Raw genomic sequence first — 12,424 nt, forward strand, 5'->3', positions numbered from 1 at the left:
AGGAGGAGCAATCCGAGTCCCACTCCTTTACTAGATGTGCCTCGCCCTTGGCCTTCTTGTAATTTTTCTTCTTTTCCCTCTTGCTCCCGTGTTCCTGGTCACTTTCATTATCGGGACAGTTAGCAATAAAATGACCAATATTACCGCATTTAAAGCATGAACGCTTCCCCTTGGCTTTGGTCTTGCTTGGCTGTCCCTTGCGACCCTTAAGCGCCGTCTTGAATCTCTTGATGATGAGGGCCATCTCTTCATCATTAAGTCCGGCCGCCTCAATTTGTGCCACCTTGCTAGGTAGCGCCTCCTTGCTTCTTGTTGCCTTGAGAGCAAGGGGTTGAGGCTCGTTAATTGGACCATTCAATGCATCGTCCACATACCTCGCCTCCTTGATCATCATTCGCCCGCTTACGAATTTTCCAAGGACTTCTTCGGGCGACATTTTGGTGTACCTGGGATTCTCACGAATATTATTCACCAAATGAGGATCAAGAACGGTAAAGGACCTTAGCATCAGTCGGACGACGTCGTGGTCCGTCCATCGCGTGCTTCCGTAGCTCCTTATTTTGTTGATAAGGGTCTTGAGCCGGTTGTATGTTTGTGTCAGCTCATCGCCCCTTATCATAGCGAATCGTCCAAGCTCGCCCTCCACCAACTCCATCTTGGTGAGCAAGGTGACGTCGTTCCCCTCATGAGAAATCTTGAGGGTGTCCTAGATCTGCTTGGCATTGTCCAAGCCGCTCACTTTGTGGTATTCATCCCTGCACAATGAAGCTAGAAGAACAGTAGTAGCTTGTGCATTCTTATGAATTTGCTCATTAATGAACATGGGACTATCCGTACTATCAAAGTGCATTCCACTCTCTACAATCTCCCATATACTAGGATGGAGAGAGAACAAGTGACTACGCATTTTGTGACTCCAAAATCCGTAGTCCTCTCCATCAAAATGAGGAGGTTTGCCAAGTGGAATAGATAATAAATGAGCATTTGTACTTTGAGGAATACGAGAGTAGTCAAAAGAAAAGTTCGAATTGACCGGTTTCCTTCTCTCGTAGTCGTTGTGGTCGTCGTCCTTTTGGGAAGAAGTAGACTCATCGCTGTCGTCGTAGTAGACGATCTCCTTGATGCGCCTCGTCTTCTTCTTCTTCCCTTCTTTCCGTCTATGGCCCGAGCCGGAGTCGGTAGGCTTGTCGTCCTTCGGCTCGTTGACGAAGGATTCCTTCTCTTTGTCGTTGATCACGATACCCTTCCCCTTAGGATCCATCTCTTCGGGCGGTTAGTCCCTTTGTGAAGAGAACAGCTCTGATACCAATTGAGAGCACCTAGAGGGGGGGTGAATAGGTGATCCTGTAAAAACTTTAAATCTTAAGCCACAAAAACTTGGTTAAGCGTTAGCACAGTAAATGCCAAGTGGCTAGAGAGGAGTCAAAACACAATAACCACAAGAAATCAATCACAGAGATGGCACGATGGTTATCCCGTGGTTCGGCCAAGACCAACGCTTGCCTACTCCATGTTGTGACGTCCCAACGGACGAGGGTTGCAATCAACCCCTCTCAAGCGGTCCAAAGACCCACTTGAATACCACGGTGTTTTGCTTGCTTTACTCAATCCCGTTTGCGAGGAATCTCCACAACTTGGAGCCTCTCGCCCTTACACTTTAAGATCACAAAGAAGCACGGAGCAAGGGAGGGATTAGCAACGCACTCAAGACAAGAAATCACAGCAACACCACGCACACAAGTCGCAATGAGAGCTCACAACACAACTCAATGAGTTCACCACTCAACTAGAGCTCTAATTGCTATCGCAAAGAATCAAAGGCGCGGAATCGATGTCTTGGTGCTTAGGAATGTTGTAGGAATGCTTGGTGTACTCCTCCATGCGCCTAGGGGTCCCTTTTATAGCCTCAAGGCAGCTAGGAGCGGTTGAGAGCAATCTAGGAAGGCTGATCTTGCCTTCTGTCGACTGGCGCACCAGACAGTCTGGTGCACCACCGGACACTATCCGGTGCCCGATTTCCTTCCATAAATGGCACAGTCGACCGTTGGCAGCCAGAGAGCCGTTGGCGCACCGGACATGTCCGGTGCACACCGGACAGTCCGGTGCCTCCTACTAGCCGTTGGCCCGGCCACGTGTCCCGCGCAGATCGTGCGGCCGACCGTTGGCTCACCGGACAGTCCGGTGCACACCGGACAGTCCGGTGAATTATAGCCATACGTCGCTGATGAATTCCCGAGAGCGACGAGTTCGCCTATGAACGACCCACCGGACAGTCCGGTGCACCACCGGACAGTCCGGTGAATTATAGCCGTACACCGTCGTCGAAGTCCCGAGAGCAGCCTGTTCGCTAGAGTCAGCCTGGCGCACCAGACACTGTCCGGTGCACCACCGGACAGTCCGGTGCTCCAGACTGAGTAAAGTCTTGGCTGCTCGAGCCAAGGCATTTTCAATTGGATTTTTCCTGTTTCCAGCACTTAGACACAATACATTAGTCCATAAAACAATGTACTAAGTCTGAGAAACATACCTTTATCAATGATTTGTACTTTGTCCACCATTTTACACTTAGGCACTTGTGTTGGACACTAAATTACCAAAATACTTAGAAATGGCCCAAGGGCACATTTCCCTTTCAGTTGTGAACTTATTGTGCTTCATTTTGAGCTCAAGTCTTGGCTTGTGTGTGTGTGTGTTGCTGCAGATTTGTGTGTGTTGCTTCCCACCCTTACTCTTGTGCTTTCACTGTGATCTTTATTGTAAGGGTGAGAGACTCCAACTTGTGGAGATTCCTCGCAAACGGGAAAAAGAGATAAGCAAAGAAAAGTCGTGGTATTCAAGTTGATCATTGGATCACTTGAAAGGGGTTAAGTGCAACCCTCGTCCATTGGGACGCCACAACGTGGAGGTAGGCAAGTGTTATACTTGACCGAACCACGGGATAAAACACTGTGTCTCTTGTGATTGCTTTTCTGTGATTACTTGTGTGTTCGCAAGAGCTCGCTACTTAGCCATACTAACACTTAACCAAGTTTTGTGGCTATTAGTTGTTGAATTTTACAGGATCACCTATTCACCCCCTCTAGGTGCTCTCAATTGGTATCAGAGTCGTTCTCTTCACGAAAGGGACTAATCGCCCGAAGAGATGGATCCTAAGGGAAAGGGGATGGTGGTCAACGATAAGGAGAATGAGTCCATCTTCAACGAGCCAAGGGACGACAAGCCCACTGACTCTGGCTCGAATCATAAGAAGAAGGACGGGAAGAAGAAGAGGCGCATCAAGAAGATCGTCTACTACGACAGCGATGAGTCTTCTTCTTCCCCAAGAGACGACGACGATGAGAAAAAGAAACCGGCAATTCAAATTTTTCATTTGATTATTCTAGTATTCCTTTTAATTCCAATACTCATTTGCTTTCAATTCCTCTTGGTAAACCTCCACACTTTGATGGAGAGGACTACGCTTTTTGGAGTCACAAAATGCGTAGTCACTTATTTTCTCTCCATCCTAGTATATGGGAGATAGTAGAAAATGGAATGCAATTCGACAGTACCGATAACCATGTGTTTATCAATGAGCAAATCCATAAGAATACACAAGCTACCACTGTTTTGCTAGCATCCTTGTGCAGGGACGAGTACAATAAGGTGAGTGGCTTGGACAACGCCAAGCAAATCTGGGACACCCTCAAAATATCACATGAGGGAAACGACGCCACCATGATCACCAAAATGGAGTTGGTGGAAGGCGAGCTGGGAAGGTTCGCAATGATCAGGGAGAGGAGCCAACGCAAACATACAACAGGCTCAAGACCCTGGTCAACAAGATCATGAGCTATGGAAGCACGAGATGGACGGACCACGATGTCGTCCAACTTATGCTCAGGTCTTTCACTGTTATTGACCCTCATCTTGTGAACCTCATCCGTGAAAATCCTAGGTACACAAAGATGATGCCCGAGGAGATACTCGGAAAGTTTGTGAGCGGGTGTATGATGGTCAAGGAAGCAAGATATGTTGATGATGCATTGAACAGCCCAATGCCCATCTATGAGCCCCGGCCCGTTGCACACAAGGCAACAAGCAGCAGTAGGGAGGCGCTACCTAGCAAGGTGGCACAAGTTGAGGCTGTCGGGCTAAACGAAGATGAGATGGCCCTCATCATCAAGCGCTTCAAGACCGTGCTAAAAGGACGCAAGGAGCATCCCAACAAGAGCAAAGCAAAGGGAAAGCGCTCCTGTTTTAAATGCAGTAAGACTGGTCATTTTATAGCAAATTGTCCCAATAATGCTAATGACCAGGAACAAGAAAAAAGCGAGAAGAGGGAGAAGAAGAAGGCCTACAAGAAGGCGAAGGGTGAGGCGCACCTTGGCAAAGAATGGGATTCGGATTGCTCTTCTTTCGACTCCGACGACGAAGGACTCGTTGCCTCAGCCTTCAACAAATCGTCACTCTTCCCCAACGAGCGCCACACTTGCCTCATGGCAAAGGAGAAAAAGGTAAGCGCTCGAGAAACCCCCAAGTATACTACTTCAAGCGATGATGATTCTAGTGATGATGAAGTAGATTATACTAAATTATTTAAGGGTTTAGATAGAACAAAAGTAGATAAAATTAATGAGTTAATTGATTCTTTGAATGAAAAAGATAGATTGTTAGAGAAGCAAGAAGATATTTTGTATGAAGAGCATGACAAGTTTGTTAGTGTGCAAAAATCTCTTGCTTTAGAGGTTAAAAGGAATGGAATGCTTTCTTCTAAATTATCTGCTTGTCATGAAACTGTGTCTAGCTTAAAGAGTGTTAATGATGATTTAAATGCTAAGCTAGAAGTAGCCAATAAAACTAGATCTTGTGTAGAACATGTTACCATTTGTAATAGGTGTAAGGATTTTGATGTTGATGCTTGTGTTGAACACCTTACATCAATTACTAAATTAAATAATGAGATGGCAAGTCTTAATGCTCAACTTAAGACTTGCAAGATAGATTTTGATAAGTTAAAATTTGCTAGGGATGCTTACACCGTTGGAAGACATCCCTCAATTAAGGATGGACTTGGCTTTCGAAAGGAAGCCAAGAACTTAACAAGCCAAAGGGCTCCCATTCCCAACAAGGAGAAAGGGAAGGCCCCTATGGCTAGTAGTAATCAAAAGAATCATGCTTTCATGTATAATGATAGAAAGTTTTCTAGAAATTCTCATTATAATAGGAGTTATAATGCTTTTGATTTAGATGCTATGATTGCTTCAAGTTCTAATTTTAATGGTAGGCCTAGGAGAAATTTTGTGTCTCATGCTCCTAAGAAAATGTGTAATAAACCTACCACTGTTTTTCATGCTTGCAACACTACGTATGTACTTTCATGTAAAAATGAAAAAGTGGTTGCTAGAAAATTGGGGTCCAAATGCAAGGGAGACAAGACTTGTATTTGGGTTCCAAAGGCTATTGTAACTAACCTTGTAGGACCCAACAAGAGTTGGGTACCTAAAACCCAAGCCTAATTTGCCTTGCAGGTTTATGCATCCGGGGGCTCAAGTTGGATTATCGACAGTGGATGCACAAACCACATGACGGGGGAGAAGAAGATGTTCACCTCCTACGTCAAGAACAAAGATTCCCAAGGTTCGATCATCTTTGGAGATGGGAACCAAGGCAAGGTTAAAGGACTAGGAAAGATAGCCATTTCATCTGAGCATTCCATATCCAATGTGTTCTTAGTTGAATCGCTCGGATACAACTTATTGTCTGTTAGTCAACTATGTAATATGGGTTATAATTGTCTATTTACCAATGTAGATGTGTCTGTCTTTAGAAGGAGTGATGGTTCATTAGCTTTTTAAGGGTGTACTAGACGACAAACTCTACTTAGTTGATTTTTCGAAAGAGGAGGCCGATCTAGATGCATGCTTAATTGCTAAGACTAGCATGGGCTGGCTGTGGCATCGCCATCTAGCACATGTTGGGATGAAGAACCTTCATAAACTTCTAAAGGGAGAAGATGTGTTAGGTCTAATCAATGTATTTTTCAAAAAAGATAGACCTTGTGCAGCTTGTCAAGCAGGTAAACAGGTGGGAAGCACTCATCACAGCAAGAATGTGATGACCACATCAAGACCTCTGGAGCTACTTCATATGGACCTCTTCGGACCTGTCGCCTACCTCAGCATCGGGGGAAGTAAGTATGGTCTTGTTATTGTTGATGATTTTTCCCGCTTCACTTGGGTATTCTTTTTTGCAGGATAAATCAGAAACCCAAGGGACCCTAAAGCGCTTTCTAAGGAGAGCTCAAAATGAATTTGAGCTCAAGGTGAAAAAGATAAGAAGCGACAACGGGTCCGAGTTCAAGAACTTACAAGTGGAGGAGTACCTTGAGAAGGAAGGAATCAAGCATGAGTTCTCCGCTCCCTACACACCACAGCAAAACGGTGTGGTAGAGAGGAAGAACAGGACGCTTATCGACATGGCGAGGACGATGCTTGGAGAATTCAAGACGCCCGAGCGGTTTTGGTCGGAAGCTGTGAACACAGCTTGTCACGCCATAAACCGGGTCTACCTTCATCGCCTCCTCAAGAAGACCTCGTATGAACTTCTAACTGGGAACAAACCCAACGTTTCATACTTTCGTGTATTTGGGAGTAAATGTTATATTCTAGTAAAGAAAGGTAGAAATTCCAAATTTGCTCCCAAAGTTGTAGAAGGGTTTTTGCTAGGTTATGACTCAAATACAAAGGCGTATAGAGTCTTCAACAAATCATCGGGTTTGGTTGAAGTCTCTAGCGACGTTGTATTTGATGAAACTAATGGCTCTCCAAGAGAGCAAGTTGATCTTGATGATGTAGATGAAGATGACGTTCCAATGGCCGCAATTCGCACCATGGCGATTGGAGATGTGCGACCACAGGAACAACAAGAGCAAGATCAACCCTCTTCCTCAACGATGGTGCATCCCCGAACTCAAGATGATGAACAGGTTCCTCAAGAGGAGGCATGTGATCAAGGGGGAGCACAAGAAGACCCAGCTATGGAGGAAGAAGCACCACGGGCCCCTCTAACTCAAGTCCGAGCGACGATTCAAAGGAGTCATCCCGTCGACCAGATTTTGGGTGATATAAGCAAGGGAGTAACTACTCGCTCAAGACTAGCTAACTTTTGTGAGCATTACTCGTTTGTCTCTTCTATTGAGCCTTTCAGGGTAGAAGAGGCCTTGCAAGATCCAGACTAGGTGTTGGCCATGCAGGAAGAGCTCAACAACTTCAAGAGGAATGAAGTTTGGAGCCTGGTGCCACGTCCCAAGCAAAACATTGTGGGAACCAAGTGGGTGTTCTGCAACAAGCAAGACGAGCATGGGGTGGTGACACGAAACAAGGCTCGACTTGTGGCAAAAGGTTATGCCCAATTCGCAGGTTTGGATTTCGAGGAGACTTTTGCTCCTGTGGCTAGGGTAGAGTCTATTCGCATTCTATTAGCCTATGCCACTCACCACTCTTTCAGGTTGTTCCAAATGGATGTGAAGAGCGCTTTCCTCAACGGGCCAATCAAGGAGGAGGTGTACGTGGAGCAACCCCCTGGCTTTGAGGATGAACGGTACCCCAACCATGTGTGTAAGCTCTCTAAGGCGCTCTATGGACTTAAGCAAGCCCCAAGAGCATGGTATGAATGCCTTAGAGATTTCCTAATTGCTAATGCTTTCAAGGTTGGGAAAGCCGATCCAACTCTTTTCACTAAGACTTGTGATAGTGACCTATTTGTGTGCCAAATTTATGTTGATGACATAATATTTGGTTCTACTAACCAAAAGTCTTATGAGGAGTTTAGCAGGGTGATGACACAGAAATTTGAGATGTCGATGATGGGCGAGTTGAACTACTTCCTTGGGTTCCAAGTGAAGCAACTCAAGGACGACACCTTCATCTCCCAAACGAAGTACACGCAAGATCTGCTCAAGCAGTTTGGGATGAAGGACGCCAAGCCCGCGAAGACACCAATGGGAACCGACGGACATGTCGACCTCAACAAAGGAGGTAAGTCCGTTGATCAAAAGGCATACCGGTCTATGATAGGTTCCTTACTTTATTTGTGTGCTAGTAGACCGGATATTATGCTTAGCGTATGCATGTGTGCTAGATATCAATCCGACCCAAGGGAATGTCACCTTGTGGCCGTTAAGCGGATTCTTAGATATTTAGTTGCTACACCTTGCTTCGGGATCTGGTATCCAAAGGGGTCTACCTTTGACTTGATTGGATATTCAAACTCCGATTATGCCGGGTGCAAGGTTGATAGGAAGAGTACATCAGGGACGTGCCAATTCCTAGGAAGGTCCCTGGTGTCGTGGAGCTCAAAGAAACAAACTTTCGTTGCCCTATCCACCGCTGAGGCTGAGTATGTTATCGCAGGACAGTGTTGCCGCAACTACTTTGGATGAGGCAAACCCTCCAGGACTTTGGCTACAATCTGAGCAAAGTCCCACTCCTATGTGACAATGAGAGTGCAATCTGCATGGCGGATAATCCCGTTGAACACAGCCGCACTAAGCACATAGACATCCGGCATCACTTCCTAAGAGACCACCAGCAAAAGGGGGATATCGAGGTGTACCATATTAACACCGAGAACCAGCTAGCTGATATCTTCACCAAGCTTTTAGATGAGAAAAGGTTTTGCAGGTTGCATAGTGAGCTAAATGTCTTAGATTCGTAACTTGGATTGATCTATAGCATACATGTATTTTATGTCTTTGATCATGTTAATTTATGCATTTCAATCTTTTTGTTCATTTGTGGTGCTCAAGTTGTACACATGATCCCCGGACCTCACAAGTCCATTTGCAAGTGATGCACTTATTTAGGGGGAGGCATGCTACAACTTGATCCTTTGAGACTAACCTTTGTGTTTGAGTTTACTTGATTTAGTCTCAAAAGTGAATTGAAAGGGAAAGGTGAACTTGGACCATGCAAAGACTTCCACTGCACTCTAGTATTAACTCCAAGTTCATATCTATGCTCTTATTGCCTTTTTGCTCTTAATTGACAATTTTGGTAAGGCAATGGGGTTAAAGGGCCAAGAATGATCTTGTTTTGGTGCTTAATGCCAAAGGGGGAGAAATTAAGGCCAAAGCAAATGGATCAGCTACCACTTATGAAATTTTGAAATGAGTAGAGTTAGAACTTTTTGATTTGTCTAAAACACTCGTATTGCAAAATTTAGTCTATTGTGGGGAGAATTTATGACTATGGGAAAAGGGGGGAGTTTTTGGCTCTTAATCATTTTTACTCTTGGATTATCTCTCTTTGTGCCCAAACAAGTGAGTTTGTTGTAGAGATAGGAAAATGAATTTGATTCGCAAAAACAAACCAAGTGGTGGCAAAGTATGATCCAAATATGCCAAATTAGAGTCAAAAACAATTTGGATTTCTTTTGCATTGATATTGCACTTCTTTTGGTTGCTTTTGGATGTGTTGGCATAAATCACCAAAAAGGGGGAGATTGAAAGGAAAATGTGCTCTTTGCCATTTCTAAAGTGTTTTGGTGATTAAGTGCCCAACACATGTTCTCTAAGTGCTAAATTGTGCCAAAGATTGAAGAAGTGCAAATCATGTAACAAGGTACGATTCTAGACTTAGTACATTGATTTGGGTACAATTGTGTCTAAGTGCTAGAAACAGGAAAAAAGAAATTGGAAAAGAGTTGGCTTTGTACAGCCAATTGCTGCTCGGTCTGGGTGCACCGGACTGTCCGGTAGTGCACCGGACCGTGTCCGGTGCGCCAGGACCAATCTCGGTGAACAGGCCACTCTCGAGACTCGACGGCGGCGTACAACTATAATTCACTGGACTGTCCGGTGGTTCACCGGACTGTCCGCTGAGTCGTCCGCAGTGAAGTCGTCGTTCTCGAGAAAAGTTCAACGGCATATGGCTAAAATTCACCGGACTGTCCGGTGAGCCAACGGTCGACTGCGCAACGGTCGACAGCGAAATTGGCGGGCGACACGTGGCCCGCACCAACGGTCGGAAGGGGGCACCGGACTGTCCGGTGTGCACCGGACAGTGTCCGGTGCGCCAACCGACGCTGAGGTGCAATGGTCGTCTGCGCCAGAAAAGGAAGGAGATCCGCACCGGACTGTCTACAGTGACTGTCTGGTGGCGCACCGGACTGTCCGGTGCGCCACCCGACAGAAGGCAAGATTAGCCTTCCTTGTTGATCTCCAACGGCTCCTAGCTGCCTTGGTGCTATAAAAGGGACCCCTAGGCGCATGGAGGAGTCACTCAATCATACTCTAAGCATTCTAAGTCTTCCACACTCCGTCTCCGCGCACTTGATCGACTGTGTTAGTGATTTGAGCTCCGTTCTAGTTGTGAATTCGTTGTGCTTTATTTTAAGCTCAAGTCTTGGCTTGTGTGTGTGTGTGTGTGTGTGTTGCTGCGGATTTGTGTGTGTTGCTTCCCACCCTTACTCTTGTGCTTTCACTGTGATCTTTATTGTAAGGGCGAGAGACTCCAACTTGTGGAGATTCCTCGCAAACGAGAAAAAGAGATAAGCAAAGAGAAGTCGTGGTATTCAAGTTGATCATTGGATCACTTGAAAGGGGTTGAGTGCAACCCTCGTCCATTGGGACACCACAACGTGGAGGTAGGCAAGTGTTATACTTGACCGAACCACGGGATAAAACACTGTGTCTCTTGTGATTGCTTTTCTGTGATTACTTGTGTGTTCGCAAGAGCTCGCTACTTAGCCATACTAACACTTCACCAAGTTTTGTGGCTATTAGTTGTTGAATTTTATAGGATCACCTATTCACCCCCCCTCTAGGTGCTCTCAATGCAGTTTATGCTGCTCAACTATCCATACACTAAAACCTCCCCATTTGGTATACAGTAAAATATTCTCATTCAGTCATTCCTCGACTGGAATTCGTTGTTCCATTAATTGTTTGGTTGGTTGAGAGAAAACTCCACTGAATCCAATCTGTGCACTGATTGTGGGAGTGCTACATAAAAATGTGTCTGAACAGAACATATGACAAGTTCCTGACATGCACCTTAGGTTTAGCATTTTTCTTAACAAATATGATATTGTGCTTCCTAGCTCATGTTTACATACTTTTAATTAACTTGTTTTCTTAATGCTTTTGAATTGCTTTGTTTTTTAAAAATAATGGAAAATGTTCCATTTAGGTTCGTTTTCTGGAGTCGCTTGATGATTTGGAGGGTTTTGTTCTAAAAGGCTATGGTGAGTGTGCCATTGCTCAAGGATGTTGTCCAGTCAATGGGAGAAACAATCAATAGCTAGAGAAGGTAGCTGCATTTCATGATTTTAGTGAATTTTGATCTTTAGGATGTTCTTCTTGGTATAAAATTACTTATAGATTCATTCATTTGATCAAAATAGAACACCACTATCTAATATCTATGACATTCTAGCAGATATTTGAGCATATTTACGAATTATTGTTGTAGAATCGTCTTACCTAACCTTTTTCATAGCTATCAAGGAGCTTTCAATTAGGCTTTAGCGGAATAACAACAAATTTAAAACACCTTTCATGTACCAAACCTCCTCCCCAACACTAGGTCAACTGATGATGATTTTCAATCACAATGATAGAATAACAACCTATGAGTTGCTTCACCCAAAATTTGTGAGCACATGTCTATACTAGCTACTATATATACGACCAGTGTGTAACTCGAACCATGTCAAGCCACACTACAAAACATCATTGAGCATAGAAACACGATATGGTGCTAGGTCATAAGGCATTCTCCTGGTTCTGTGCCTGCTGCTGAACTGTCATTTTGCTAATCTCCACCTTGTACTGGGCCTTCGGCTCCAAATCGATGAACTGACTCCAAATTTTGCTAGCTCTAAACGATTAACAGCCTAGACTGGTGCAAAACTAAAACCTTACTGTGGCGGTACATTGTTGTCTAGATCACTTGCTAGCTACAAAATAAATTATCTGACAGTGAAAGGCATTCTGTTAGGGTGGAAGATTATTTTGATCATTAATTATGTTTTAGTTTTGATAGGTGTCATGCAGAGGAGCATAATACGACACAGAAGGACAGGCATCCCGCCATCACAAAACAGAAGCATGCGTGCCAATCTGTGGTTACGTGCAATAAATGTAACCTTCTAGGGTAAAATAAATCATCAACACTTATAATATAGTCGTACACATGCACCCACCCGTTCCAATTTTTGTTGGAACCAGATGCATTTATGATTTACGGGGTGTTTGTTTGGGATTATAATCTGCCCAGATTATATAATCCAATAATTTTTGAACTGATACCAGTTCAAAAATTATTGGATTATATAATGTGGGCAGATTATAATCCCAAACAAACACCCCTTATTATTGTACACAGTATCACTTTAATAATTGTTGCAGATTTCATTCTTCTAATGTTTTGTCTGTAGTGGA

Source organism: Zea mays, chromosome 2, assembly GCF_902167145.1.
Source record: "Zea mays cultivar B73 chromosome 2, Zm-B73-REFERENCE-NAM-5.0, whole genome shotgun sequence".
Taxonomy (NCBI): domain Eukaryota; kingdom Viridiplantae; phylum Streptophyta; class Magnoliopsida; order Poales; family Poaceae; genus Zea; species Zea mays.